This window comes from Acanthopagrus latus, chromosome 1 (assembly GCF_904848185.1).
Source record: "Acanthopagrus latus isolate v.2019 chromosome 1, fAcaLat1.1, whole genome shotgun sequence".
In the NCBI taxonomy this organism is placed as follows: Eukaryota; Metazoa; Chordata; class Actinopteri; order Spariformes; family Sparidae; genus Acanthopagrus; species Acanthopagrus latus.
In genome coordinates, this window is record NC_051039.1 from 24,192,376 (window position 1) to 24,202,849 (window position 10,474).

Below are 10,474 nucleotides of genomic sequence, written 5' to 3' on the forward strand. Positions count from 1 at the left end.
AGGATGTTGCTGTGGAAATGGCTTTTCGGATCAGCAGTGTCCGGCATTACTGAGGATTACTTAAGAGGCAACAGGGCTGTAATATCTGCAAGGCCACCTGAGACACTCGCAGCACAGTGAAACTCACACACAGACGTATCACTTAGGACTGAGAGACTTCACACTCAGCCGAGGTGCTGACTCTCGAAGACAAAAAAAAGAAACAAAGTGAAAACAAAGAGATGCCGCAATAGAAAGGATGTGGATGAGAGGTCGCGGAAGTGGAGGCCGTTTCATGTGGGAGTTCTGCGTAAGGGTCTGGTCCCTTGTTCTCACCCCTGTCTCTATGAGTCAGTCCTGGGTCTCTCTCCGAGTTCGGCTCCCACCTCTGCCTGCTTCCACCGCTGTCACTGCATATCAGTGTTGTGTTAATGCTAACGTCTCACTTCACCCCTCCTGACACTGCTCACCCACTCAGGAGATGGAACAAATGATGGAAAGAAACAAGTGAGACAGTGAGATTGTAGACGCAATGCCCAAAATGCCAACAGTACACAAACACAGACAAGATAAGATAAGATAAGATAAAATAAGTCTCTTTGTGATTCTACAACTCCAAATGCAGGTACAGATCATGCAGGCATATTGCAAATTAATTTAATTTTCCCCAATGAAATCTCACTGACAGCAGACAGTGTGAGCACATCACATAAGTCTCGGGGGGAATCGGAAGAAAAGAAGCAGTTTTCACATCAATTCCGTGCCGATCTGCACCTTTTAAGCTCTTCGTTGCTCGGAAAGCAGGCAGTAGCTGTCTCTGATTGCATAATTAGCTGCTGCCTTTAGTAAATCAGATGCTAATTACACACAGATTGCGACTGCAAATAGAATGAATGCTTTCTGGCGCTGAGTCCTTGCACATTCATCAATCAGCTCGTCTGTCTATCATGATCAAGTCACCAAAGCCCATAACACGAGTTAGTTTACCGCCTCATTGCCTCAGTATGCTTTATTGGCTGGTTAGTTTTATTGAACGTCGGACAAAATAGTTCCAGTAGTTATTCTTCCCGTGGCTTGCCACCCTGAAGCACTGCTGAGAAGACAGCAGTGTGGACGTGTGGAGGATCGGGGGCATTTCATTTTTTTTTTTTTTTTTTTCAGTCAGTCTGAATGTTCTTTATTCTACTCAGCAACTAGGAGCAGAGCGTCAGTGCAGCTGTACAAATGTGGCTTTTATGTACACTGCAAGACAGATAAACCTCACCAAGCATCCAAATTGAAGAATGGTATGTATGGTGCATTGTTTTAAGACTTTGTTGAGACATTTTGAATTTTACTACCAAAAATCTGAATCAAAAAATATATCAATAACAGGACAATATGTAAGAATTTTGTTTGAAAAGAATCTAACAATAAATTCTAATTATCAACAGAATGTAAAGAATTAACAGCATTTACATTATGATGACGTACATGTATTGCGCTTCTACTGTGTTGCAGATAGTTCTACAGAAGTTTGCATGCTACCCAGCTAGCACTGGCCCACCCCGGTCCAAAGTTCCTGTGCCTAGAGTGTAAACACCAGCCCTCCTCTGTTGCACCGAGCTCCCACTCTGAACCACTAGATGCACGGCTATCCAAGGTAACTGGCTAGGTAGCAGCTACAGTTAGCAGCAGTTACTAGCAGTAACTAGGAAACCTGAATGCTAATCTGGAACTTGATCAACATAAACATAGTGTATTTCACAACTTTTAATCCAAATTTCAGCTCAGTTTGGAGCAGATATCCAAATATTTCTAGGTTTGAATTGTTTTAAATGTCCCATATTATGAAACACGTTTTCTCTGGTCTCTAGATGTATAAGCTGGTCCTCCCTGAGCCTACCAACTCCCAGGTTGATAAAAGCAAACAAGTCCTGCATGGTCTCTGCAGCCCACCCACTGGTAAAATGACGCTCCTACAGGCTGTTCAGATTCATCTCCATCTGTAACGAAAGGAGTCATTTTCAGGGGCAGGCCTCCTCTGCGCAGTAATAGGAGTTAGACACGCAAATAGCTCCATTGTTGGTTGTAAAAATCAACATAAGTGCCTATATTCTGTCCCAGCTACAGAACAACAGAAGAGACAGTGGTTGTGTTTCATTTTTAACGACAACGTGCCGGCTGCGGTTCGTGTCAGCTTGTATGTGTGTGCTAACCACTTCACCTCGGACTGCTTCAGTAATGAGGGTCAGGACAAAGCTGACTTTTACCCTCGTAAAAGGGTCAGTCACAACCATACCGGACCCAGCAACTGCTGATAGTATTTACAGTTGCCTAAAAGTATGGTGAAGTCAGCTGGAAACTGGCTAACTAGTTAGCTCTGCTTCAGTCCACTATGCAGTGGCATTTGAAGCGAGTTTAATGTTAATAATATCACAATGGAACTTGGTTGTCGTGCAGACGTGCAGACTGGAGAGAAAGTAGATGCGAACAGTGTCCACCAGTTTGGAGACAAACACAGCTTTCGCTAGCTGTTAGCCATCAGCTACAAGGTAGTAACTGTAACAAGACATATGAACACACACTAACCATTCTGAAACGTCCTGCTGCAGCCACACAGTCTGTATTTCTTTGGGAGCCTCTCCATTCTGGGTCAAACTGGTATGTTTGAACAACAGTATCTCGGCTAACCATAGCGATGCATCCATCTAAAACATTAGTGCATGCTATCTCTAGCGCAAGCGGCATCGTCTCCCTGAGAGGAGCGTATAGCAGGCAAGGTAGGCGCTGACAAACGGAGCTCATTAGCATTTAAATGTGCAGGCACAGAAACAGCCTGCTTTCAGTACAGCTCAGTAGAACGACTTTTAGACAGCTGAAATTCAGGACCACGGATAGGTTTGGGGCAATGCATTTCAAATATAGTGTTGTTGGACCTCTGACAAAGGAAAACAGTATAATATGGGATCTTAAACTGACTGAATGCATTTTGCAGTCAACCTTTTTCATGGCAGACAGTTTGCAAAGCACAGGTTTTAACGTTAGAGATGGCTGCATTCCATTAAGTGTCTCAGTGAGCCGTGTCGGTGAGTGAGCGTGAACAATACCAGAGCCTTGGAAGTGGCTAGTTTTCTGCTTTGACAAGTGAAAACATCTTACGTGAAAAGGGTCTACTGCAACCAAATGAAGTTCACAGATAAACGCTTTGAGTCAATCATCCAAGTATGCTTGCCTTATACATATGCTATAGATGGAGCAACAGCAGCACGATGAAGGTAAAGGCTACAAGTCATGACAGATTATTCTTACTTAACATTGTGCACAATTCATTCTTGTACGTAGCGCTAGGTTCTAGGTGTCCATTTCACAACATTCTAAATTTATATAACAACAAAAGGTTGTGTCAGAGATATGTGCCCTTTAGCGTTTGCGACTCCTTTCTAGTTGATCGATAAAATGCTGTTCCCAAAGCTAAGCCCTGTGTTATTTCTTTAGTATTATATTTTCACAGATCATTAGTAGGAATATGGATTAAAATAGTTTTCTGACTCTCCGTGACAGTTGCTCGGCTGCATTACCAGCCGACCCCATTGCAGTGCTGGTCACAAAGAGCACACAGCTACCTCACAAGTGGTTAAGTGCTTGTTTTAACGGCAGCAGCGCTACCTGACAGATTTAAATACATTAATGTCCCTTCCCTGCAGGACCCCCGTAAAGTAGCAAGTATCTCCACAGTGAAGTGTGCGCAGTTTGTGTAATAATTCCTCTGTTTCGAGCCAAGATATGGGACGAGTGGTAATGAGAGATGTGTTATCTCTGTCGGCCATTAGCCTTAGCGTGTGGAGTCATTAGAGGATGTAATTAACTCCTATTGTGCAAGAGACGGGTCATTATCAAACGAGTCTAAGATGCATGTAGCATTGACGTAACGTTCCTTCTTGTGATGGTGACCTACATGGGGCGCGACGTTAGGCACGCTCTGTTGCGAGACTGTGATGATGCAGTGTTTACAGCAGAGTGTTTGGCCCTGAAACACAAAGGGCTCGTGTCTTTGTGATCGCAGACCAAGCGCAGATGCAGCACATTGTTTCCTCACTTCATGGGCAGACGCAGCGTTATGAGGACATTTATCACTTCATTAAAGTGTTTGTGCTGAGTAAAAAAAAAGGCCCGCCGTGTGTCAACGGATATGGAAAGCAATAAAAGGCCCGTCCAGGACTCGTGCTTGTGTGTGTTTGTTCATATCAGCGAAGCTTTAACATACTCCTTATTTCTTTCTGTCAGCAGTCAGAGTGCAAGGAGAACGTCATAAGCAGTAGGTGATATATTTTTATCTTTCTGCTCAGCATGTCTGACACGGTTTACATTTTTGCATTTGCATAAATGAACTTTCTTTCATGTCAGAGAAATCTGAGACTTCACTGTGTTACAGTAAATCATAGGTGGGATCTATTTGTTTGTTTCCGTTGTGTCTAGATAATAAATCATTGATAGCCCCGTTGAAATCCTCCCGCTGCGAGAATGTAATAAAACCCTGAACATCCTGGCAGATGAGCTGAGGTTGAGTATTTGTACGACAAACCACTCCTTGTCAGACAGCTCCCTGAAGCCACATCCAGCAGGAGACGCAGTCAGAAGGGAAGCCACTCCGCTGTCACAAACTGCACTTCCAGAGGTTCTCACTCTGATTTATTTTCAAATGTTCTTTTCAAACAAGAAAAAAAAAGCAAAGGACTGGCAAATGCATGTGTATGTGGTAGCTTTTTTGCATGAGGACGATGTGTGATAGAGCTAGGATTGCCTTCCCTTATATAAAGATATAACGTGTTAAAAAAATAAATGTTCCCAACAGTGTTCAAACGCAGAGAAATCCACAAGTTAATGATGCGTTTCGTTCGCTCACTCAGTACTTTTTGGGATATGCGAGTTGGCAAATGAGACTAAACTCAACATGAATAAAAGCTGAAAATGTTACCTCATCTGTGAAAGTTTGTGCCTGTATCACGTCGGACAGATTTTCATCTCGTTTAATGGCGTGTTCACCGCCAGCAGGGCTTCACTTGAGGGAGTCTGACCGCAGGATCATTTGTGTTTTTTTCATTTTACTCACACAAATGTTTATTCAGCCCCAAACATGCAGATTACTTTACAATAAATTAGCTGCAAGATAGCAAGCGGGGGCCCACAACGAGTGTGTGTGTGTGTGTGTGTGTGTGTATGTGTTTTTTCAGGTCAACCCCTTATGTACCTCAGCACTCACCAGAGAATCCGGATCGCTTACTCTTCTTTATCCCCTCTTGGATCAGGGCAGAATTGGATGTGCTTCGGGGTGGTTATTCCTCCAAAAGGTCTGGCTTAGCACTGTTACATTCATTACATTTATTACAAGTTAGGTTGTATTGTAACACAATCAAAGGAGAATTCAATGTGACTCAGTTTGTTGATTCCTCCTAGAGGTCTGGCTTTGCACCCGGCTCTGCAACCATCCTCAAAATCATTATGTTCATTACATCTTAGGTCATACTGTCACACAACTTGGGTTGTATTGTCATCGTTTTGGCCATCATTCACAAAGACAACACAAAGTAACACAACACCGCTGTCCAGTGAAAACCACTTACAGTATATCCACAATTGAAGGCTGTGTTTTTACAGATAAATGATTACATTTTTCTTCACGGAATGAAAAAAGTTCAAAAGAAAAAAATAGACAAATCAGTTCAAAATTGGTGTTTAAAAAGGGCAGCTATTAAAAAAATATCATTTTGAGGATACAAGCTTATAAGCACGGTGACGAAAAGTTTTACCTCCTGGTAAAGATTTCAAGTGCTCAAGTGTTGGCGTGATTACAACCTGTTTAGTTGCCTGAATGCTTGTCTCTTGCCTCCTCTAATTTACCCAAATCTCCATAATTACTTTGGTGAGGACAGTGTCATCATGAGTGATAGAAATTATGGACAAATCTACATGTGCATTAGGTTGATTCTCCATTCAGTGCCATTGACCAAAACACTGTGTAATATCTGGAGCTGGTCCCCTGGTGCAAACATTGACCATTGCTCCCTTGGAATGGGTTAAATGCAGTGGACCAGTTTCACTATGTTGTGCATTGTGTGCTATGGGATGAAATAAAGATTCTACTTCTTCTCTTCTCCTTCTTCTTCTTAGATGTAAGACCAAAAGGCATCTTTATTACAGCCCACAGCTTCTCTTTAACAAAATCCTGCTTTCATTTGGACCTTTTTCATAATGTATTTTGGTGATTCTTTATTTAACAGGGGATCCCTTGTGGCGATGCATCACTCTGGAAGCGTTGCTCATGTTTATGTTTGATGACAGACAGACATGGCTGAACCCTGATTCACCTGTGTTCTCTTGTCACATGAGTGCAGTCACCTGACATACTAACACCACTACTGACTGTAGAAGAAACCCTTTTTTGTGTTTTCTACCACTAGAATGGTGCGTTTGGGAGCTCTCAGGGTGTATGTGCTGAGACTGTGCAATTACTTGTATCCATGGTAGCATGTTTTTTATTATTAGTTTGATTCTGCCCTTGAACTTTGATTTGTCCTTGGCAAGAAAACAGTCAATCTGCAGCGTGGTGTGTCTTTCCCAATTTGTGTCTTTTCCGTATTATCTCAGTCAGTAACATATGGAGCATTAATACCCTCATGTCGTGATAAATAAAATAATGATATCACAGTTTTGGTCATAAATCCTCGGCTGCACATGCTTATTTGACGGCTCCCATAAAAGTCCTCATCTGCCACAGATTGATAGTAAATTCCTACACACCAACAGTGTCGCCACATCTGACTTCATCTGCATGCATTTGCATGTAGAACGTGTGTGCTGCAGCAGTTCATCTTGTGATGATTTTTTTTCCGGGTTGATCGACCGGTCATCTGGGTAGATTACATGTCTGATCTCGCTGTTGATAGATTAACGGGACCACACAGCCCAAGCATGGCTACCTCCAGCTCTGGTTCTTACTTGTGTCTCGTTGCTCTCACGGCCGACAGATTTGGTGTGGTGTTTATAGATTTACCCTTGCATCGGCCGGGTATGCAGATGGGGAGGATTGACCTGCTGCGACCTTGGAAGAGTGCCCTGGCGGAGGACGACAGCGACCTCGGGATGGGCAGGACATGCTGCAATGCAGCAGAGCAGATCAGTGGTGCTGCATGCTGTCACACACACACACACACACTCAAAAACTGCAGCTCATTTACACACTTTTCACACAAAAATACACTTACTGCACATAAGAACAAGTAAACAGCAAAAACTTGCACAGATGCACACAATCAATATGAACACACACGCGTGTGCACGCTCTACGTCTTCCTGGATTAGCAGGCATGGGTGTGTCTTAATCAACCTGCCGCTGGCTGGCTGAGATGCACACACCGCCCACATGACTCTGCATAATGAGCAGCGAGTAAGCACGCACATGCTCACACACATTTACATCCACACCCCTTTAGAAGGAGCACGACTGTAGATGTGCACACAAGCTATGGACTACAGAGGTGTGGGAGTACCAAGACAGAAGCAAATGGTCAAAAAACACATAGGGATGTATTAATAATGATGCACTGATTTCACCCTTTTCGCTCTGTTTTCCCAAAATAATCCAAGCAAAGTCCTTCTTTTCATACACACATATAAAGTCGTCAGTGTTTGTTTTTCCTTTTGAACTGCATCAACAGCTACTTCACAGCTTTTATAGATAAGGCGATCACTCAGCTCCATCAGCCACCAGATCCCCCGGGCACCCCAGCGGGGCGTCCCATAGGAGGACAATATGTAACAGCCGTGCCAAGACATCTGCTGTAAGTACCAGCGCAGCACAGACCCTCATTAGAGAGACTTTCTGGGGCAAATAAGCAAACCCTAATCACTCTGAGCATCCGATCAAACCAGATCAGCCTCATCTTGCCGTCTCTTGTGCTGTGAGTGTACTGGTAATACTTCTACCCACTGGACAAGCTAATGCACACTGGTAGTTGTGGTGACCTTGGGCTGACTTTTATTCATTTCCTGGGGGCGTACCCGTACTTAACCTTGTCCATAAAAGCTAGATGCTTCATCTCAATGCCAATATTAAAGGGGCTCTGTGGAGTGCTGGAAGCTGGTTGTTTGTTTATGTTTAAACCAACGTTGGTTACTGTTGCCCTCTGTTAGCGGAGTAGAGAGAGGCACTTGAGAGCGTACACAAAGTCACCGTCATGCAGTTTTTTACACTGTGATTTTGTTGTTCTGTTCAGTACATGCAACATCTTTTTACCTGTCAAAAGTTTAGTTTTTTTCTCAATATGGCAGGTCTTTCCCCCTAATTGAGGGTTTAAGGACAGAGGATGTTGGTCACTGTACAGTTTGTAAAGCCCACTAAGGCGATGGGATTGTGATTTTGGGCTGTGATAAATAAAAGTGATTTGATTTGATTTGACATTTTAGACTGTAGCGGAAAATCTGACCCGAGTCCCTCTCAAAGAAATCCACAGCCCAGCAACATTAAACTACTTCAACAAATGAATGGTCCACAGGCTTGTACAGGTGACCGTGAGCGAAGGAGAAGACCTCATTTGTCACGTCACCTCTAAAAAATAGACTATTAAAATGATTAACTCATGTAAATCGCGCCAAATTGTGACACAAGAACCTCTTTAAAATGTGACATGGCTCCTTTTAAAACATGATTGATAGGCTGCGTTTTTGTTTTGGTAAACAAATCCCGCAAAAAGACCATAAACCCACCATGAATCAACAGTTAATTCAAAACGGTATCCAAATCCCATACTGGCATTGAGCAACATCTAAATTACAGGGGTGGAGTTTTTTAATTGAAGTCAAATGTAAGGGGACAAGCTTGTATGGCGCAGACTGCAGCAAAAATCACATTAGTCTTTCATTAAAAATGAAATGAACCATAACTCATGTTGAAACTGCAAAATCTGTCAAAATAGTTAAGACAATTAGGCTGTCTATGCCTGTTGTTCAGCCCTGATTATGATAAACATGGGCATGGCAGTTTGTTTTTAGTCAGACCTGCGTACATCGTCCTGCTGCGTTAAATTCTCACTAGAATACCAAACATTCATTACTCTGCAGCTGAAAATAGTTCCCAACAAGTTCAATGTTCACTCCTACAGCGCCAAGCAGCTTCGCGAAATTAATTAGTCTCAACACAAAATATGAGGGAAAAATAAGCGTATTGAGTCGGAACAAGTGCAGCTTTGCAAAAGTCCAGTAAAGGAGAGTGACGATCTTCTCATTTCCACCCCGCCCCGCTCTTTTCCCACCACCAACTCAGCTGACCATAGGCATTTCTCTCTTTCAGCTAAATCCCATCACACTTTACCACGACCTTTGTGAGCCAATCATCATCAGTGTTCTTCTCTCCGCTGCTGTCATTTCAGTCAAATCGATCGATCGTCCAGCCTCCACCTCATTCACCTGCAGTCCTCATCACATTCCAGGTCAAGGGGTCCAGAGCTGTGTTTCGTTGCATCCGTCCAGATCTCCAGCTCTCACTCCTCCATCACCACCGCCACAGGGATATTCTGTACAGCCCACGGCTTCACTGCCACTTTAAGGTGATGTCACAATGTTGTTTTGCTGCTAAAGAGTCTTCATATTCATGTATTTATTGACATTATATATACATGTCAGATAACTGAATTTGATCGTTCTCTCCTGACTGAATTGGGTTTGGGGCATCAAGAAGAATATATAAATGACTCAATATATATAAATGCAAAAATGCACGATTAGATATTTCTGCTTTAACTTCATTGCATCTGCCTCGGTATCTTATTTACTGAGCCATGTCTTTTTTATTTTACTTCTTTCTGATTTTGCCAGGTTCATCCCGTTGTGACAGACAGGGCTGTGCAGTTGGAAAGAAGACAGCTTTGTTGGATCTGGTCTCTTTCATCGAATGTGTTGACATTCACAACCATATGGAACAACATCGTCAGCATCATCCTTCACCCCAAATCACAAACACACACTCACACACACACACACACACACACACAGTGGTGTCGGAAATCCTTAATAGTGCGGTGGATGCTATAACACAACCGGCTCGAGCCTGCTGGTCAGGACGTGAGGGACGGTGATGGGAGCAGAGGAAAAAGGGCTTGCTCTTTCATTTCCAGTGACTTCACAGGAAATTCTTTCCACTTTGGTCCCATTGTCTCCAACCTTGCAGGACGAGATGAGATGTGCTAACATGCTGTGATCAGGATGTGTTTTTGCTCGTGTCTGATTTCTTTAATCACACTTTCCAGAATTGGTTTATTCCACAAACAAGGAGAACTTACAGTCTGATACCTCTTCTTGGCTGCCGCTGTTTGTGACTTATGGATTTTTTCCTAACCTTCTGATCAGCTTTACTGTGAGTTCAGTGTGACCTTTGACTGCAGGGTCAAAGGTCAGCCCACACTCACCTCTGAGTCCTTTCAGCACGCTGAAATAAAAACCTGAACAAGGGATGCACTTT

At 43.1% G+C, this 10,474-nt stretch overlaps 1 long non-coding RNA gene across 2 annotated transcripts; it reads left to right on the forward strand.

Moving 5' to 3' along the window:
* The first annotated feature begins 1,045 nt into the window (after positions 1 to 1,045).
* LOC119029473 lies at positions 1,046 to 10,466 on the forward strand. Of its 2 annotated transcripts, XR_005078003.1 has the most exons (10): positions 1,046 to 1,265; positions 1,480 to 1,621; positions 1,836 to 1,923; positions 4,246 to 4,276; positions 4,438 to 4,636; positions 5,193 to 5,309; positions 6,987 to 7,141; positions 7,677 to 7,799; positions 9,387 to 9,563; positions 9,832 to 10,466. It is a non-coding gene; the product is annotated as an uncharacterized LOC119029473 (long non-coding RNA). The 2 variants fall into 2 exon arrangements; XR_005077999.1 differs by lacking the exons at positions 1,836 to 1,923; positions 4,246 to 4,276; positions 4,438 to 4,636 and having other exon boundaries at positions 6,987 to 7,799.
* The last annotated feature ends 8 nt before the right edge of the window (positions 10,467 to 10,474 follow it).